Source organism: Sus scrofa, chromosome 13 (genome assembly GCF_054392235.1).
Source record: "Sus scrofa isolate SSC_HxYL_T2T_F1_AM1 chromosome 13, Sscrofa_HxYL_maternal_Yorkshire_Landrace_v2.0, whole genome shotgun sequence".
Lineage (NCBI taxonomy): Eukaryota > Metazoa > Chordata > Mammalia > Artiodactyla > Suidae > Sus > Sus scrofa.
Window position 1 is genome coordinate 164,758,088 of NC_139395.1, and position 21,360 is coordinate 164,779,447.

Below are 21,360 nucleotides of genomic sequence, written 5' to 3' on the forward strand. Positions count from 1 at the left end.
ATCATGAATATTTTCTCAGGTCAGTCTCCCAAAGCAATAGAAATTAGAGCAAAAATAAACCCATGGGACCTCATCAAACTGAAAAGCTTTTGCACAGCAAAGGAAACCCAAAAGAAAACAAAAAGACAACTTACAGAATGGGAGAAAATCGTTTCAAATGATGCAACTGACAAGGGCTTAATCTCTAGAATATATAAACAACTTATACAACCCAACAGCAAAAAAGCCAATCAATCAATGGAAAAACGGGCAAAAGACCTGAATAGACATTTCTCCAAAGAAGATATACAGACGGCCAAGAAACACATGAAAAAATGCTCAACATCGCTGATTATAAGAGAAATGCAAATCAAAACCACCATGAGATACCACCTCACACCAGTCAGAATGGCCATCATTAATAAATCCACAAATAACAAGTGCTGGAGGGGCTGTGGAGAAAAGGGAACCCTCCTGCACTGTTGGTGGGAATGTCAACTGGTACAGCCACTATGGAGAACAGTTTGGAGATACCTTAGAAATCTATACATAGAACTTCCATATGACCCCACAATCCCACTCTTGGGCATCTATCCGGACAAAACTCTACTTAAAAGAGACACATGCACCCGCATGTTCATTGCAGCACTATTCACAATAGCCATGACATGGAAACAATCCAAATATCCATCGACAGATGATTGGATTCAGAAGAGGTGGTATATATACACAATGGAATACTCCTCAGCCATAAAAAAGGATGACATAATGCCATTTGCAGCAACATGGATGGAACTAGAGAATCTCATACTGAGTGAAATGAGCCAGAAAGACAAAGACAAATACCATATGATATCACTTATAACTGGAATCTAATATCCAGCACAAATGAACATCTCCTCAGAAAAGAAAATCATGGACTTGGAGAAGAGACTTGTGGTTGCCTGATGGGAGGGGGAGGGAGTGGGAGGGATCGGGAGCTTGGGCTTATCAGACACAACTTAGAATAGATTTACAAGGAGATCCTGCTGAATAGCATTGAGAACTATGTCTAGATACTCATGTTGCAACAGAAGAAAGGGTGGGGGAAAAACTGTAATTGCAATGCATACATGTAAGGATAACCTGACCCCCTTGCTTTACAGTGGGAAAATAAAAAAAAAAAAAAAAGACACAGAGTGGCAGGTCAGATAAAAAAGCAAAAACCTAAAATCTGCTGGCTACAAGAGTCTCACCTTAGAGCTAAGGACACACATAGATTAAAAGTGAGGGAATGGGAAAAGATAAAAGGAGAAATTGGTGGGAATACAATCATAGTAGGAGACTTTAACACCCCACTCACATCAATGGACAGATCCTCTAGACAGGAAATCAATAAGGCAACAGAGATCTTCAATGACACAACAGAAAAGTTAGACTTAATCGACATTTCAGGACATTACATCCAAAAAAAATCAGAATATACTTTCTTCTCAAGGGCACATGGAACATCCTCAAGGATCAATCACATACTGGGGGACAAAGCTAACCTCAAAAAATTTAAGGGTATAGAAATTATTTCAAGTATTTTCTCTGACCACAATGGCATGAAACCACAGGAAAAGAAATGAAAAAACAAAAAACAAACAAAAAAAAAAACTAACTACATGGAGACCAAACAACATGCTACTAAAAAACCAGTGGTTCAATGAGGAAATCATGAAGGAAGTTAAAAAATACTAGGAGACAAATGATAATGAAGACACAACCACTCCAAATCTATGGGATGCCACAAAAGCAGTGCTCAGAGGGAAGTTCATAGCAATACAGGCCTTCCTCAAAAAAGAAAAATCTCAAATCAACAACTTAACCCATCACCTAAATGAATTAGAAAAAGAACAAACAAAACCTAAAAATCAGAGCCATAAAAAAGAACAAAGAATGCCATTTGTAGCAAAAAAAAATCATTATAAATGAAAAAAATAAAGTTAGCTTGTAGAAAACCATTCTTTTATATATATACACAAACACATATATAATGATTTTTATTTTTTCCATTATAACTGGTTTACAGTGTTGTTAATTTTCTACTGTACAGCATGATGACCCAGTTATACATACATGTATATATTATTTTTTCTCACATTATCATGCTCCATCATAAGTGACCAGACAGAGTTCCCAGTGCTACACAGCATGATCTCACTGCTGATCCATTCCAAAGGCAATAGTTTGCATCTATTAATCCCAAGCACCCCATCTACCCCATTCCCCCACCACTCTTATCAACAACAAGTCTATTCTCCAAGTCCATGATTTTCTTTTCTGTGGAAAGGTTCATTTGTGCCATACATTAGATTCCAGATATAAGCATATCATATGGTATTTGTCTTTCTCTTTCTGACTTGCTTCACTTAGTATGAGAGTCTCTAGTTCCATCCATGTTGCTGCAAATGGCATTAGTTTGTTCTTTTTTATGGCTGAGTAGTATTCCATTGTGTATATATACCACTTCTTCTTAATCCAATCATCTGATGATAGACATTTGGGTTGTTTCTGTGTCTTGGTTATTGTGAATAGTGCTGCAATGAACATGCAGGTGCGTGTGTCTTCTTCAAGGAAAGTCTTGTCCAGATATATGCCCAAGAGTGGGATTGCTGGGTCATATGGTAGTTCTATGTATAGTTTTCTAATGTACCTCCATACTGTTCTCCACAGTTGTACCAGCTTACATTCCCACCAACAGTGCAGGAGGGTTCCCTAGAAAACCATTCTTAATGAAAGTTCAGAAGTATTCTTGTTTTAGTCAAAATAAATGGAATATCCACTCTAACCAGTACTTGCATCATTTCACTGGAGATCCGAGTCTCTGCAGTTATACACTTATACACAGAGAGAGAGAGAGAAACACCCAAGAAATGAAGTATAAGTAATAGAAGTAAACAAAGCAAACTCTCACTATTTGCAGGTGATTTCACAAAATCAAATACTTAGAAAATTCTGGAATAACTGCTAAGACATTGTATAACCCCAGGCCTCGCTAACTTAAATATTACATGTCTGACACATACTTTTTTTTTTCCACTCCACAAGTATTTACTGACAATCTACTATCTGTCAATTACCATGCTAGATCTTAGAGATTCGAGTCAAGCAACATAGCACATTCTCTGACAAGTAAGGAACTGTATCTACTATGAGAGATAAACATTAATCAAATATTTATACCAAATCACACAGTGTGTTAAATCCCCTTCAATGTACAGTGATCTCTAGGAAAACCTATCAATCTGGGGGACTGAAGAAAAATTCATTATAAGAGTTTCAAAGAATGATGAAAATTAATGAGATGAGGCAGAGGAAGGTGGAGAAAATACTTCCAAAAGAAAACCAGCACAAGCAATGGCACTTGGAGGGAACATAGCCCATTAGAGAAACTGAAAGATGGACAGTGTTGTTTAGAGACAGTTCTCCATGGCATTTACAGACATCTTGTATCAGCTTACCATCTCTTATGCTGGATCATCTTTCCAAGGATGTTTGTATAGCCACCATTTTGGAATATAGAGATAACATCTCTCTCTCTCTGAGGCAATAGAGCATATTTTTTTCCTGACTAGAATAATAAAGATAGTATCTTTCTACAGGTCAAAGGTTAGACAAGTTTGCTAGCAGTCTACTTATAATATTTCCTAAGCTCAGGGTTCCTCAGCTGTGGCACAGACCCATTGTGTGCATGGCACCCACCCGAGTGTATAGCTATATCATTCTCATGGGACTTGGTTGCAGGAAGAACCAACATGAAGACAAATCTTCTTGCTGAGCTATGCACAATAATATCCTTTGTCTCTGTTCAGGAATCATGTCTTCTGCCAGCATCTATGAAACTGCTTCATTATTAACTACTTGGTTAGTAGGCTACATTGTTAGCTTTCAAGTAGTGTAAAACTTAAGCCCATTCACATTTTAAGACTAGGGTGAATGAAATAGACATCTTGGGATAAAATGGGAAAATATGAATCTGGAAAGAAAAACAGGATTTTATGAGACGAATTCAGGAGAAATATTGCAAATATTTAACAACCAGCTGGCATGGGTACTAGCCAGTCTGAATAAACTCAAGAGGATCAAAAGAGCCATTAACAAACCAATATGGTTTTAGTGCTGCATACTAGCTAACCATCAGCCTTAGCTTTGGATGTTTTAATTTTATCAGTGAGATATCAACTCACACTTGTTAGAATGAACACCATCAACAAGACAAATAACAAGTGTTGGCAAGGATGTGAAGAAAAGGGAACCCTCCTCTACTGTTGGTAGGAATGTAAATTGGTGCAGCCACTAGGTATAACGTATGAAAGTTCTTCAAAAAATTAAAAATAGAACTACCACACAATCCAGCAATTTTACTCCTAGATATTAATCTGAAGAAAACAGAAACATTACAATAGCCAAGAATGGAAGCAATGTAAGTGCCCATCAACAGATGAATATAAAGATTACATATATATGGTGATATAGATATCACTCAGTCATAAAAAAGAATGAAATCTTGCCATTTGGGACAACATGGATAATCTCCTAGAGGAGATTATATTAAGTGACATAAGTCAGATAAGGCAAAGAAAAACAACTACTGTATGATCTCACTCATATGTGAAATCTTAAAAGACAAAACAAGAAACATAACATAATATAAACAGAATTAGAGATATAGAGAACAAACAGGTGTTTGCCAGAGGGGATGGGGTAAGGGGAAGAAAGAAATAGGTCAGGAAGACTAAGGGGTACAAAATTCCAGTGTCAAAATCAGTGAGACACAGATAGGAAATGTAAGGTGTGGGGAACATAGTCATTAACTATGTAATATCCTTATAATGATGGCATGTCATAACTGGACCTATCATTGTGATAAGTTTGAAATGTATAGAAATACTGAATCACTATTTTGTTAAACAGGAACTAACATAGTGCCGTAGGTTAATTATACTTCAAAAACAAGCAAACTCATAAAAAAGGAGAGATTTGTGGTTACCAGAGGCAGGAGTGGGGTAGAGAGAGATTCGACAAAGGTAGTTAACTTCTAGCTAGAAGATAAATAAGTACTAAAGATGTAATGTACAACATAATGAATGTAATTAACACTGTTGTTCCTTGTACATGAAGTTGTTAAGAGAGCAAATCTTAAAGAGTTTTCATAACAAAGGAAAATTTTTTTTCCTATTGCTTTAATTTTGTATCAATGTGAGATGATGAATGTTCAACTAAACTTACTGTGGCAATGATTTCATGATATATGTAAGTCGAATTATTATGCTATATACCTTAAACTCATACAGTGCTGTATGTCAAGTGTATTTCAATAAAACTCGAAGAAAAAACAATGGCTTATCTAATTTTCAATAATAATAATGAACTCCTTATCTAAAAAGAAAAAGAAAAAGAAAGACAACGCTAAGTGCTTGAAGGAAGCAGAACAATTGGAATTCTTTCATCACTGGTGGTATACTCTGGAAAAAAATATAGCACTTATTCATAATGTTAAATATATACTTAACACATATCTAGAAACTCCACTCCTGGGTATTTATACAACAAAACTGGAAACTTTTGTTCACATACAAACTTGTACCTGAATGACAAAAACTGGAAACAATTCAAATGTCCTTCAACTGGTGAACAAATAAACTTTAGTACATCCAAATATTGGAATACTATTCAGAATAGAATAAAAGGGTTCATGCGACATGGATGAATCTCTAATGCTTTATGCTAAGTGAAAGAAGCCAGACTCAGAAGACTACATTTTGTATGATTCTAATGTTATAAAATTCTGGAAAATGTGAAATTATAGGAACAGATCGGTGGTTGCCAGAGCTTGAATGTGGCTTGAGTGGTCAACTACAAAAAGGCAGCTCAGGAACTCTTTAGGGGTGAGGGAACTGTTCTGTACATTGACAACAGCAGTCTGACCACATGTATTATCCTACCCATACACACATGTACACCAAAAACAGTGAATTTGACTGTAAAAAGGTGAATTTAAAATAAAGAAAAAAGAAAAATTCAAAATCATCATAGAATGTTTAACCAGGCAGTGATACTGATAGGTTTGGTTTTTAAAAAGATTTATCTGGAGTTCCCGTCGTGGCTCAGTGGTCAACGAATCCAACTAGGAACCATGAGGTTGCGGGTTCGATCCCTGCCCTTGCTCAGTGGGTTAAGGATCCAGTGTTGCCGTGAGCTGTGGTGTAGGTTGCAGACGCGGCTCGGATCCCGCGTTGCTGTGGCTCTGATTGGACCCCTGGCCTGGGAACCTCCATATGCCAAGGGAGCGGCCCTAGAAAAGGCAAAAAAAAAAAAAAAAAAAAAGATTTGTCTGATGACAACTAAACACAATTTAGTGAATATAAATTGGATTCAGAAAAATTACTGTACTATAAAGATATTGGTGGGAAAATCTGATCAAAGTCTGAGATTAGAGAGTAATATTATGTTATTATCAATTTCTGATTTTGATCAATATCCTGTGGTTATATAAAATCATTTCTCATTTTTAAGAAATACACACTGAAGTGTTTAATGGTAAAGATGTATCATATTTGCAATTTACTTTCTAACAGTTCCCATCAAAATGTGTAAATATAAGAATAGATACAGAGAAAAAGAGGAAGGAAGGGAGGAAGGAGGGAGGGGAGAAGGAAGACAAAGAGAAAGAATGATAAATAAATGTGGTAAAATGTTAAGATTTGGGAAATCTAGAAGAACATTATATGAGATGTCTTTATTTTTGAAACTATAAATCCAAAATTATTTCAAAACAAAAACCTTAAAAAGAGATCACTTTTTTTACAATACAAGAAATGTTTTAGAGGGAGTTATACAGTAGGCAAAATATATATATATCTAAATAATAATCTAATTTTACATGCAAATCAAGCACTTTATCACCTGATTTAACTTTTATCTTCCCACTATAAGATATGAGGTAGTTATCTATTTTAGTTGATAATGATTAGTCAGACAGTCTTAATAATTTTAGCAGTTTTTTTTCCAACCTTATATCTAAAAAGGGATAAAGGTTTTCCTTGCTCCTTTTTCAATTTTCACTGGAGTATTTTCCTAAAAATCTGTTTCTGAAAATGTATTCCACTTTGTCATTTCAATTTTCCTAGTCTTCTCCCTAGAAAACTATGTTCTTTTATTTCACATTCATAATCTAGCCCAATTTCCACACTTAGTGACAGTCTCATCTACTTCTCCACTGCTTTGTGCAGCTCTAAAATTAAATAACTCTCTATCTTGTTAGCTTGCCCAGCATAGTCCCATCTGCAGACTTAATGAGCAATCTCAACATTCCATCACTGGGAAAATGCTAACTAATTATTAAATTATATGGTAGAGTATGAAGAATCAGTCAAACTGCCCCCCCCACACACACACACAGCTACATATAGGCTAATTCTAAATTCTGGAAAGAGTAAATGAGAAGAGAATCTCAATAACATCCTGTGTGCTTTCTGAACACCTTTGTGTTATGCTATTTGTGGTTATTCTACAGAACAAACAATAACAAATACAATTTTATAAAGATGTACATGGACTTAGGATCTCCTGAAGCTATGGGAGACAGCTCACATTTGGTCAACAAAAACATTGTCATGTACAGTCTATTTGCAGCTAGACTGTATCAGGTTGAAAACTGGGCCAGTGGTCTAAGTGTCAGATGTAGAGAGTTCACCTGGCCTTTTTGCCTTTTGGGATCTCAACGGAGGCTGCCAGAGATGCTGGAGGGGCCTGACTCTTCAGCTTGCTTTAAGGTAACTTAAGTCTGGGAGAGCTTTTAATTAGAAAGAAAAATTTAAGTTGACTCCCAGCTTTAAATTGTAACAATTTAGAAAGTATTATCAAAAGCACATTTTACTGAAAGGACCTAAAAAGGAGGCTGTGAGGCCCAGAAGTCCAGAGTTTCAGTTATCTTCCCAGCCCCTGAGAATCCTTTATGACAGGATACAGTCTGCCTTAGAATGTTAAGAAAATCAAAGCAGAGAGGGTTAGACAAAGGCCAAATATGTCTTTAGAAAGAAATCAGATAATGGTAGCATCTGCCATTTCAATCACAAAAGCAGATCATATTTTATTAGATGACACTATAGCAGCAGTTATCAGTGTATCGGTAAAACAAAATATCGTGCTATAGAATTTGCAGCCGAGGAACAGAAGCAGGAAATGGCATACAACCAAGCTCAGCAGAATAAGTATAATTAACATGAGTATTACATTTGGGTCACTCCATGAACTGTGGGGAGGTAGAGGGATAAAGTAGGTGACCTTTCATTCTGCCTTTCGGCTCCACCATTTTCTAATTCTGCAGAATGAGGGGCTTTGCAGAAATAAATCTGACTTGATGCATTAAAAATTAACCTCTAGCTGCCATCCATCTCTCTTGTGTCAATTCCATGTCTAAAGGTAACACTCAAGAAAAGTTAATGTGAGAGGCCAACGTGTCCACCAATACTAAATAACTACAGTCCTACCTTATCTTATTGTGCTTCATTTTATTTCACTTTGCATATAGTGTGTTTTTCATAAACTGAAGGTTTGTGGCAACCCTATGTTAAGCAATTCTACAGATACAATTTTTCCTAGAGCATTTGCTCACCTTGTATCTCTATGTCACATTTTGGTAATTCTCAAACCATTTCAAATGTTTTCATTATTATTATACTTGTTATGGGATCTGTGATCAGTAGATTTCTGATGTTACCATTGTAATTATTTGGGGGAACCACAAACTATGCCATATAAGATGGCAAACTTAATAAATGTTATGTGTGCTCTGACTGCTCTACTGACCAGCTATTCCTCCATCTCTCTTCCTCTCCTGGGCCCTCCCTATTTCCTGAGACACAACAATATTGAAATTAGGCCAAATAATAACCTTACAATGGCCTCTAAGTGTTCAAGGGAAAGAAGAGTTGCATGTCTCTCACTGTAAATCAAAAGCTAGAGATGATTAAGCTTAGTGACGAAGGCAGGTTAAAAGACAAGGGAAGATGAAAATTAGGCCTCTTGTACTAAATAGCCAAGTGGTGTTTGCAAAGGAAAAGTTCTGGAAGGAAATTAAAAATGCTACTCCAGTGAACACAAAATGATACGGAAGAAAAATGGCCTTACTGCTGATATGGAAACAGTTTTAGTGGTCCGGATAGAAGATCAAACGAGACACAACACTCCCTTAAGTCAAAGCCTACACAAAGCAAGGCCCTAACTCTCTTCAATTCTATGAAAGCTGAGAGAGGTGAGAAAGGCTTGTCACAACAAAGACAGCATCAGTATCTCAGATCTACATTTATTAGTTGACTCTTTTAGCCAAGGGCCTAACCAGACAGCAGGGAGAACTTTTGAAGCAGGAAGACAGATACAATCTTGGGTTGTTAGGATCCAAAAAATGTAAAAATTACTCCATAAATTATCTTACTTTGGGACTCTCTTATTAGCAGAGCTGAGGAAAGGTTATTCTTCTCTAAGCTTCCCAGTCCCATTTATCCCATGGATACCTCTTAGCCATATGTAAAAGAATCACCTTCTAGGAGGGTTTCCCTTGTTCCTTCCAACACTGCATTAACTACTAACCTCTGGTTTTCTAGTCTTCACTGACTGGATCTAGGGAAAATTGGAGTTCCAGGTACCAGGCAGCCTGGGCTTCAAAAAAGCCATCATTTCTTCTCTAAATTCAGGGCAGGAACTGATGGGCACAGTGGACATTTGACAGTCACACACCATCCCTGTTCCTAATCCATTTTGCCAGCTGTCAGCATCTGAACACATATGTGCAGAAAACCCCATGGCTGGTATACAAGAAACAGGGATTTCCCATTTATACCTTCATTAAGTAATTATGAATCAATTTTTAAATTGCGGAAAATTGATTTCTGTTCTCAAGAAATGACCATTCACCAAACGAGTTCTCCCTCTCTTTAGATCCTTTTTCCTGTTGACCTTTGTTTTCATTTTTTCCCCTCTCCATTTGTTCTTAAGTTTTCCACATTTCCAGCCCTGATTGAGTCAGATTTAATGCTTCTAAGCTGAGCAGCCTAACCCCAGTCTGCTCTTCCTTAGTGTCAATCATGTTCTCAAAGGCTCTCCTCCCAGCCTCCCCAATGCCCATCTTCCCACGTCTGGCTGATTGTCCACTAACCTGGTCCAGGTGCCCCAACTCAGAGGTGGGTGTAGATTTAGGAGGTTTGATACCTTTATGTATGAAGCTTGAGAATACTGTCAAATTCTCAAAATCAGTTCGGGAAATTGCACCAAGGACTGTGCTAAGCACTTCCCAACTAATGAACTAATGAAGCAGCCCATCTGATTCATTCACTTAGTTCCCAACAGTGCTATGAAGTAGATGAAGATTATTAGTCTCCTTTTAAGATGAGGAAAAGTGCAGCTTATAGAAGTTAAGTATCTTCCTCAAAATCACATGGCTAGTTAAGAGCCAAATGTAGTTTCCAGATGCCAAACTGCATGCTCTTCTTACTGAAGTTGTCAGTGTGTTTGGTAGGATTGGGGATATTTCCCTTCAATAGTTAGACCACAGATCAAAACTTTTCTGGAAGGTTTTTCTGATTAACCAAGAATCACTAAATAGGAGTTCTCTGGTGGCCCAGCAGGTTAAGGTTCCGGTGCTGTCACTGCTGTGGCTCAGGTTTGATCCCTGGCCTAGGGAGTTTTAACATGCCACAGGCACAGCCAGAAAAAAAAAAAGAAAAAAAAAAAGAATTACTAACTGTACTGTTGTGCTGAATCTCATTTCCAGAACAGTTCACTCCTCATTATGTCAGCATTCATGAATTTGATTCTTCTCACTCTATTAAAATCCCTTGAGAAAGAAGATCGTATTTAAACTATGACAGCTTCTGTGGCCTTCAAACAGAGCCCAGCTCAGGACAGCCAGTGATTCGATGGATATCAAGAGTGTCATGTCCTCAAGCTGGCGGCCATGAGGTATGACAATCATGTTTTCATGTTGATTTCTACTATCATTCCAAATAAAAGGTTCTCATTTTTAATTGCCCTACAATTGGCAGTGGAGCCCTAATTTTTTAATTTCCTCTGCCCTATTTTCTCTGACAAATAGTTAATGATGTGTAAAATAAGCGGATGTACTTTTAGAGTGGGTTTTTGGAAGCAACCCCTTGGCAAATCCATTCAGTAAACTAAAGATCACTTTTGAAAAAAAAAAAACCCCTGGACTTCTTTTTGGCATGTAGATTTTCTTGTGTGTTTTCATAAACCAGGATGCTCCTCTGGTCTAGATAAATGTCAGTTCCCAGAAAGGATCACTTATCTTGTGAGCACAGAACTCATTGGAAAATGAAAGAAAATGTAAATCTGAATTTCCACAAAGTCTATGAAAAACACTTTAGAAAAATTATTTTTACATGGTGTTTCCAGTCACATGGCAGGTTATGGTACTAAAAAAGTATCTTCACAAAATTATATCTACTTGGTACAGTTGGTTTAAAACAAAGTAAGTTAAAGAAGGAGGGAGATGCTATGACATATTGACAACAGCGAAGGACATGTCACATGTGCCAGAGAAGTATGAGAAAAATACTACAACAGGAGATAGTCAGAAAACTACTTTCCACCCCCCTTTTTTTTTTTTTTTTTTTAATGGTGGCACCCACACCATATGTAAGTTCCCGGACCAGCAACTGAATCCAAACCATAGCTGAGACCTATGCCACAGCTGCAGCAATGCCAGATCCCTTAACCCACTGTGCCAGGCTAATGATCAAACTTGCACCTCTGGAGTTCCCGTCGTGGCACAGCGGTTAACGAATCCAACTAGGAACCATGAGGTTGCGGGTTCGATCCCTGGCCTTGCTCACTGGGTTAACGATCCGGCGTTGCCGTGAGCTGTGGTGTAGGTCGCAGATGCGGCTCGGATCCCACGTTGCTGTGACTCTGGCGTAGGCTGGCAGCTACAGCTCCGATTAGACCCCTAGCCTGGGAACCTCCATATGCCACGGGAGCAGCCCAAGAAATGGCAAAAAGACAAAAAAAACAAAAAAACAAAAAAAAAAAAACTTGCACCTCTGTAGCAACCTGAGTCACTGCAGTAAGATTCTTGACCTACTATGCTACAGCGGGAACTTCCTTTCCTTCATTTAAAGAGTAAATGAAATGGGAAGAGATTTTGAGTTTGATCTTCTTTTTCCCTTCCTAAATGAAAAACCAAAACTGTTATAGTAAAAGCCTGGTTTACTGGAGTATGTTTTACACAACTTTCAGAAAAAAGAAAGGGCATTTGTCACCCCAATTTCCTGCAGTGTACATTATTGAACTGTTTCACTCTCTTTTGCTATGCTGTAGCAAAAAGTATTTAAATATTGACATTTGCATTTTGATTATGTCTGACAGGCAGCTTTATACTCATAGTTCAACTGGTTGCATTTCTGTCAGCTCCAACTTCCAGTGTTATTAAACTTTGTAGCTGTCAGCCAGCTTCAAAAGAGAACATCTTGTCAGTAAAGGTATCAAATTTATTCTATGTGGAATTAGGAGGATGGGGGAGGGACTGAAGGAGAGACAATACATGAAAACACTTAGTAAAGTTTCCAGCACTAATAACTGCTCAATAAACGGTAGCTACCACTACTATCAGTTTCATTACTTTAGGGAAATAAATATCTTTCTCTGGGAGGCCAGTGATGGGCCTGATGAATTCTGCCATGTTAGGGTTGGAGAGAAAGGGACAATTTTGCCAGCATCAGTCTACTAGAATCCTTTAGAAAGACAATCCGATTCATTCTTTGAATTTAACCTCTAATTCCCAATGAATGGCAAATACTGAGAGTAATATTTTCTGGGTAATAAAAAAGACTTTAAAAAAATATAAATGACAAGGACGTTGATTGAAATCTAAAGAAATCTAAATACTTACTATGTATTTATTATGTACCATAACCTTGAGAGGCACTTGGGACTACTGAGCCACCACTTAATTGTCTTTAAAGGGAAACGTAATAGCTACTCAGCCTTATGCAATACATGATTGATTTTCACTAATACCCCCCCAAAAAAAAGTTTAAAACTCTTGGGTAAGTCTATTTAAATGTTAAAATAATACACTTGCTTGTTGTTCCATTCTTAATTAAAGCTGTTGTTGTTTTTTTTGTTGTTTTTTTTTTTTTGTCTTTTGTCTTTTGTTGTTGTTGTTGCTGTTGTTGCTATTTCTTGGGCCGCTCCCGTGGCATATGGAGGTTCCCAGGCTAGGGGTCTAATCGGAGCTGTAGCTGCCAGCCTACGCCAGAGTCACAGCAACGTGGGATCCGAGCCGCATCTGCGACCTACACCACAGCTCACGGCAACGCTGGATCGTTAACCCACTGAGCAAGGGCAGGGACCGAACCCGCAACCTCAATGGTTCCTAGTCGGATTCGTTAACCACTGCGCCACGACGGGAACTCCCAAAGCTGTCGTTATTAACAAATAACATTATTTAAAATTTTGGAGGTAGATTTGTTATAACTTTAAAATGTTTTTAAATCAGGGAAGATCTAAAATCTTCAAATGAGAAATTAGGGAATAGGTTGAAAATTGATCACAAATTTATTTATGTTCTATTTACATATATTTTAATCTGACAAAAAGTAATGTTAAAAGTTAGTATTTCCTTTAAAAAATTCACTAAGTGCTTGTATGTGGTAGGTTTGGCAAAAAACAAAAACAACAACAACAAAAACCTATGAAAAACATAGTCCCAACTATTTAAATGTTTATAATCTGATAGCATAGTTAGCAATAAATTTACATTTTCATATACTTATGTGACATTTTACAAGGTAGTCAATTTATAAATACTTATGTTTTTTCCTGAATTATAAAGTGCTGAATTATGAAATGTGGGTCCATCTTACTGTGTCGCACTTGCTAACAATGTTCAGCGTGTAACTCTTGATTTTAAACTGGCACTGTACTCTCGTATCCAAAACCTATTCAAGTTGTCAGAATGCTTTTGTAAAAAAAAAAAAAAAAAAGCAAAGAAGACATTCCACTGATAATAGCAATGGTAGAAATATATAATAATACATCCTAGAAAAATGTCCATGGCAACATGAGTTTTAAATAATTTTTCCCAAGCATTAAAAATGGAGTCAACTCATAGAAATCACATAGAGTAAGTGCTTATGTGTACCAAAGGCAGTAAAAGATAGTGATTTTTTCAAACTTTATATGACGACCACAGAAGAATGTGGGCAATGGTTTCTTTAGAACTCACTTCTCATAATCTGACTCTCCAGAGTTCTCTCTTAGACCATAAATGAAATTTCAAACTGAGGAAAGTCCAGACACTGAGATTCAAAGGTGGAAGAGAAGAGACAGGGAGCAGCTAAGAGGAGATGGGCAAGAGGGAAGGAGCAGAGAATTCAGGTCACAATGACCAAGAGAATTTGTGTTCATTTCAGTCATCACCTCCCCACTAACAGAAGTCTAGCTCGACTTGTTAGAGTTCTAATCTACAAAGAATAACATAGAAATGTAGTTTATAAGAAAACATGGTCATTGGGTAATGTGTTCTTATGAATGGCTTCCTAAAGGGAAGCTTTAAGTACCAACATAAATAGTGCTACCAATTTAGTATAGATTTCAATGTCATTCTACATATAGAGTATATTAAATTAGTAAACTGCAGTGGGAGTCACGTGAAAATATCTAGTTTCTCTCAATAAATACTACATTAGATAGGCCTATCATATCAGAAAATTCCTCCCAATTCTAATTAAGGTTTATTAGACATGCATGAATTAACACTGGCATGATGAATGCCAAATAAATTAATAACTATCGACCACTAATGTGTGAGGAGACAGCAGAAAAATTGAAAAAGTTTCAAGTACAGTTTGGGAAGAGGCAGTGCCCATCTTTTTATTTAGCCATGGAGAACAGTTGTTTTTCCTCATATTTTGAGTCACATAAATTTGTATCATTCAAGTGTTCAAACAGCTCACTATCATTTAGCTACCTTTAGCTTCTTCTCTATTTGATTTTACTTTATTCTTTTTGAACTTGAATATTGAGACATAATGAAGTCTAGCTATAAACTTCAAGAATATTTATTAATTATTTTGCTGCTAGGACAATAAATAACTCCTTCTGCAATGATTATTTACCAATGCTAAATATATTTGTCACTAATGGCATTAAAAACAAAAACACATAAAAAGGCTATCTGGTTATCAGAAATAGTCCTGGGAGTGAGTGGAAAACATTATAGATAGTACATAAACATATACATATAAATACTGCACTTAAGATTCCCAACATGAGGAGTTCCCGTTGTGGCTCAGTGGTTAACGAATCTGACTAGGAACCATGAGGTTTCAGGTTCGATCCCTGGCCTTGCTCAGTGGGTTAACGATCCAGCGTTGCCATGAGCTGTGGTGTAGTTTGCAGAGGCGGCTCAGATCCCGAGTTGCTGTGGCCCTGGTGTAGGCCGGCGGCTACAGCTCCAATTAGACCCCTAGCCTGGGAACCTCCATATGCTGTGGGAGCAGCCCTAGAAATGGCAAAAAGATTAAAAAAAAAGATTCCCAACATGAGCTTCAAAGACAATTCTGCTTTTAGCTGGATGCAGTCTCTACACAAAGTCCCAACGAACTTTCTAAAAAAGGTTAATACAATGAACAACTTATATTTTTTTGTACACTGAACTAACATTTTTGATAATTTTTTTTGTACACTGAACTAACATTTTTGATAATTTTTTACCAATTGCAAGAATATGAATGTGTTTAAACACCACACTGAATATGACTTTATTCTAGGAATTAGTTTTAAATTTCAAATTCCGTGAAAAGGGTGTTTTTAAGCTCCAGTCTTCTCAAGTCTTTAGTTGCTTTGTGATAAAGCTGTTCCCATAACTTTTATATATACATATGGCTACACCTGCAGCATATGGAAATTACCGGGCTAGGGCTCGAACTGGAGCTGCAGCTGCTGCCCTTTACCACAGCCGCAGCAAAACCAGATCCAAGCCATGTCTGGGATCTACACCACAACTCACAACAACTGAGTGAGGCCAGGGATGGAAACAGCATCCTCATGGATACTGGTCAGATTCTTAACCAGCTGAGCCACAATTGGAACTCCCTGTTCCCATGCTTTTAAGTTGCAATTATTTCTAAAAGATATATACTTATTGACCTTGATAATTAGAAGTAATAAACCACCTAGAGAACACTCACAGAGTTGACTTGGTTCAGAGTTTTTTTAAGATGTTTATGCAACAGCCTGCCCAGAAAAAAATCCCAAGTTTACAAATATACACACCAAAAATAGGGCCAGGGCCACTGACAGGGGTTTATAAAAATTAATTACCCCTACCCAGAGCAATATGCACAAATCTAGTGTCTTTTAGCACTATTAACAAGTATTAACTCATTTTAAACACTTAACTACATATATCATTGTAAATACAAATGCCTTTTTGTCTTCTCTCAGATGCAATGTTTGTATCTAGTAGAACTTTGAAAGACCCAGCTGCCCATAGATAACTACAAATTTTGTAATATACAAGCAGATTCTATAAAAATTTATCCTTGGGATAGACTCAGTAAGATAGCCAATCTGTAAACTGCTTGTTGTATAAATTACCTGAAAGATGACATATAGTTAATGTTACATGCTGGTAGAAATTCTAAAAATTATTTTCAAAATATAAGAATATAACCAGGCAGAATTGCCTATAATTCTTATAAAAAGTCATTAGCCTCCTGCCACTTTCAGTGCCACATGAATAAACTAACAGTTTCCATGTGATCCCAGATGCTTACATATTCACTGGCTGGAGTAAACTCATGCCAACCACAAAGAACCCTGAAAGGTACCTTCCTTTTAGAGCAAACAAAATATGGCCTTCTGGGAGTTCTAAGTGATCACGGCCACTCCGCAGAACTCACACACACACACACACACACACACACACACACACACACACAGCTTTCTGAATGACTTGGACAGCAAAACATCCCTTCTTCCACCATATGTCCTATTCATGGCTAAGAAGCCACAAATCCCATGGCCCCCTTTCCACATAAGACTTCATGCAGTTAAGGGCCTGTGTTAAACTGTACCATCATTTGGTTTAAGCAAACTGGACTTTTTAGTCACACTGCATCAATTTAAGATACCACTCTGCTACTTACTGGCTGTACAATCTTGTATATATCATTTCATCCTGCTGAGCCTCAGTTTCCTCTCTCTACAAAAAGATATAATTTTAATTACCTCATAAATACGCCATGAGAATTACGTAAGCTTAAACATGCAAAATTCATGGCACTGGATAAATGATAAATAAATGGTATTTATTACCTTTTTGCTCTCTGTATATATGTGCATAATATATAGTATTGCTAAAACATGTATATATTTAAATATGAATCTATATACCTTTATACATCTATAGATATGATATATAAAGACATGTATAGGTACAGTGTATTGATGTTCAACAAACTTTTGTGCAAAGAGCCAGATTGAAACCAGTTTAGGATTTGAGGGCCAGGCATTCTCTATGGCACCTATTCAACTCAGCTACTGTAGTGCATTGGTTATGTTCCAATGAAACTTTATTTGATAATTGCCATTGTGGCTCAGTGGGTTAAGAATCCAACTAGTACCCCTGAGGTTGCAGGTTCAACCCCTGGCCTCACTAAGCAGGTTAAGGATCTAAGCTGCGGCATAGATCACAGATGCAACTGGGTACATTGCTGTGACTGGTGTAGGCCAGAAGCTGCACTTCCATTTCAACCCCTAGCCTGGGAACTTCCATATACCACACGTGATGCTCTAAAACTTTATTTATAGGAGTTCACTGGTGGTCTAGTAATTACAACTCAGCTTTTTCACCACTATGGCCTGGGTTCAATCCTTGGTCTGGGAAATGAGCTCCCACATCAAGCCTCTGCACACCACAGCCAAAAGGAGAAAGAAAAGAAAAAAAAAAAAGCAAAACTTTATTTACAAAAGTAGGTAGAGACATCATTACTTTGCAAACTTCAGGACAGATAATATGTGTGGTATTGATGCTGCACATGCTGTGCATGTATGTGTGGGTATATACATATACATAGCTTAAATATGCTTCTTCTAAAGTTTGACTTAGTATCCTCCTATAGGCTTGCTGGATATCTGTATGTTTGTGTGAGAGGGTCTTGTGAATAGTTACCCAAATAAACCTTGGAAAAATGTGTCTGAATATTTTGTTTATAATGGAGATTTCTTTCACAAAGCACAAGTTCTCTCATTACTGCTACAAAATTTGTCAAATGCAAACTTTTTATAGAGCTCTGAAGATGCATGAGTTCCCCATATTGGTAATGGTAATAAAATGAGTAATAATCAACCATAATTTTTTAGCATGTACTATATGCTAGGTGCTTAATTAAGACTATTATGTACATTACATAGATTCTAACACCTATAATGCAACTAGATACTGTCCCAATTTTACAACAGGAAATGATGGTGTGCCTAACAGCTACTTAAAACTAAATAAGAATTGATGAAAGGAGCAGTTCTGTTCTGTTTACACAGTCTCAGGGTTTCAAAGCTCTGAAATGATTAACTTCTTTTCTAGATCCAAATTTGCTCTCTTCTCCCCTTTTCTATTACTCCATTTTGCATATAAGGAACTGCAGCCAAGAGAGGTAAAGTGATTAGTCCAAGATTCCTTAGCTAGTGATAGAAAGAAGTGGGACTTAAGTTCATTGCAAGCTTTACATGTAATTGCAATGGATCGAGGCGGAGTTCCCGTCGTGGCGCAGTGGTTAACGAATCCAACTAGGAACCATGAGGTTGCGGGTTTGGTCCCTACCCTTGCTCAGTGGGTTAACGATCCGGCGTTGCCGTGAGCTGTGGTGGAGGTTGCAGACACAGCTCGGATCCCGCGATGCTGTGGCTCTGGCGTAGGCCGGTGGCTACAGCTCCGATTCAACCCCTAGCCTGGGAACCTCCATATGCCGCAGGAGCGGCCCAAGAAATAGCAACAACAACAACAACAAAAAGACAAAAGGCAATGGATCGAGGCCTTAGTCAAATGGAGTGAATAAGAGTTCTTCCTTTCATATCAAAATTACAAGGTCCAGTGCCTACCTTAATTTCACTTATCCAAAGTCACAGAAGTTTAAAACTGTACAAACATGTATGGGAAAAAAAAATTAGTCTTCATCATATTTTAAGAGTTCTTTGGAAGTCACAGCACTTACTTGAAAGAATATTCCCTTAAGCCATTCTTTTAAATTCTCACTGTATTTATTTCTTCTTCATTCAATAGCGGATCTCCCCATGATTAGGATCTTGTATAGAATTAATTCAGCCTCTTGGCCTGACCATAGACCCTGGTCCCTCTACTCTGGTCTGAACACGTGTATGAAGGCTTTATTGTCTTCTCTTAGCACCTGCCACTGCTCCCTGGTAGCATAATGACCCCAGGACTACTTATACTCAGGTCTCTGCGCTTTGTGGCTAAGCTGCCCTTGGCTGAATAGTATTTCCCAACAATTAGCATGCAGCCCCTTAACCCTCTGCCTTTAGAAAATCCAGGTAAAAAAAGAAAAGAAAAAAACCACTCTGTTAAAGAAATTGGAATATTGAACTTGTTGCCTCTTTCTCTGTCTAGTTATTGAAAGTTATTCATTTCCTTGACATTCACTGCCCTACTATTAAGGCAAATATATCAAAAATAGTTTAAAATTGTGAGAATCCATAGGATAAAATGAATGGACCAGTGCATTAGTAAGAAATAAATACTTCTGTAAGAATTTCAGTATGTTTAGTTATTAATTATACAGTGCATGAAGAAATACACAAAAACATTATATAGTCTTTAAATGTTAAAATAATTCTTAGAATTATACTTACCAGTTTTCACATGCTCTATGTTTCACATTTATTAAAGAATAAATTCAACTTGCCCTGTATTTCTCTAGTGAAATAGTTTTTCCTTTGTCAGTAGTGCAATTATTATTATACCACAGTCCCTATTTTTTTTTTTTTTTTCTTTTTAGGGCCACATCCACAGCATATGGAGATTCCCAGGCCAGGGGTCAACCTGGAGCTGCAGTTTCTGGCCACAGCAACATGGAATCTAAGCCACTTCTGTGACCTACACTGCAGCTTGTGGCAACACTGGATCCTCAACCCACTGAATGAGGACAGGGATAGAACCAGCATCCTCATGGATATTAGGACAGGTTCTTAACCCAAACCACAACGGAACGCCCCTGGTTTTGGTTTTATAAACTGGGCTTTTCAAGCTATATTCCAACTCTATTGGACCTAAAGTTATAGTAAAGTTTTTCCCTCCAGACACAATGATTTGTTTCTACTATACACCAGTAGTACCCAGGCCTCTAACCATCCTCCTGAAAACAACTCATAATAGCTTAAAAACCATCCCTACTAACATAATCAGAGATCAAAACAAACACATTTGCCATTCTTTCTCAATATTATAGAATACTTAATCTAAGCCCTGAAAAATATTTAGTAAACCTGTTCTCTTGCAAAAGTTAACAATTTTAGAGGAACAGAACGGCCCACGCCCACCCACTCCACCCACCATGTTCTCTTGTTAATAGAGGATTTTTGGTTTCACTTTTATTTGCTTGTGTTATTTATTTGCTTTGTTTTGGTTTTCTTAAAATCATTTTGAATATCATTAGTTTGAGTTATACATTAGATCCTAACTTTCTGAAATTTTAATCAATATACTATTTTTGGTATTATTTTACTTGTAAACAAACTCTTACTCCCTGTTGTGTTTTCTACCAAAGTGAAAGAAGTCATGGCATTTAATATTTGACTAAATAGCACCTTGAACTACATTGTATACCTTTAAATTGATTTCTTACTCTCTCAGATAGCAATACATCTAACTTAAACATAAAATAAAGTCCTAAAAAGATGTTTTACCAGTTAACCAAATATTTATTCTATATTTCATTCATTTTTTCAGTAAATATTTCTTGAATAATTATCATATGCAAGGCACTGTGCTAAGCACTGGTCGTTCTGTGAATAAAATAGATGTGCCCTCCTCTCAGAGTTTATAAACCAATGAGAAAGACAAAGAATAGTCAATATAACTAATAAATATAAATATTCAAATTATAAAAATTTCCATGGGGAAATTACAGTGACAGAAAAATAGGACTTACACAAATGAGAGTATTAGAAGGTGGTGATCTTCTCATCTAATACTGATGAGGTATCACTTGATCTGAAACTGAGAGGATAAAAGGGAATTAGTTGCTCCTGAAAATGGAAAGCAAAAGAGCTTCAAGAGAAGATTCTGCACAAATGGCTGTCCCCAATGTGCATTATATCTGG

General features: G+C 37.1%; 1 protein-coding gene across 6 annotated transcripts in view; it reads right to left on the reverse strand.

The window, feature by feature from the left end:
- Positions 1–21,360, reverse strand: part of LOC110256428 (uncharacterized) — a 1,007,420-nt gene that overhangs the window by 924,482 nt on the left and 61,578 nt on the right. For 4 of the 6 annotated variants that reach the window (XR_014824871.1, XR_014824872.1, XM_084991379.1 and 1 more), the window contains one exon: positions 21,189–21,256. The exons of the other annotated variants lie outside the window; for them this stretch is intronic. The gene's annotated coding sequence lies outside the window, so the exon portion shown is untranslated. The remainder of the gene's footprint in view (positions 1–21,188; positions 21,257–21,360) is intronic. 6 annotated transcript variants of the gene reach the window in all.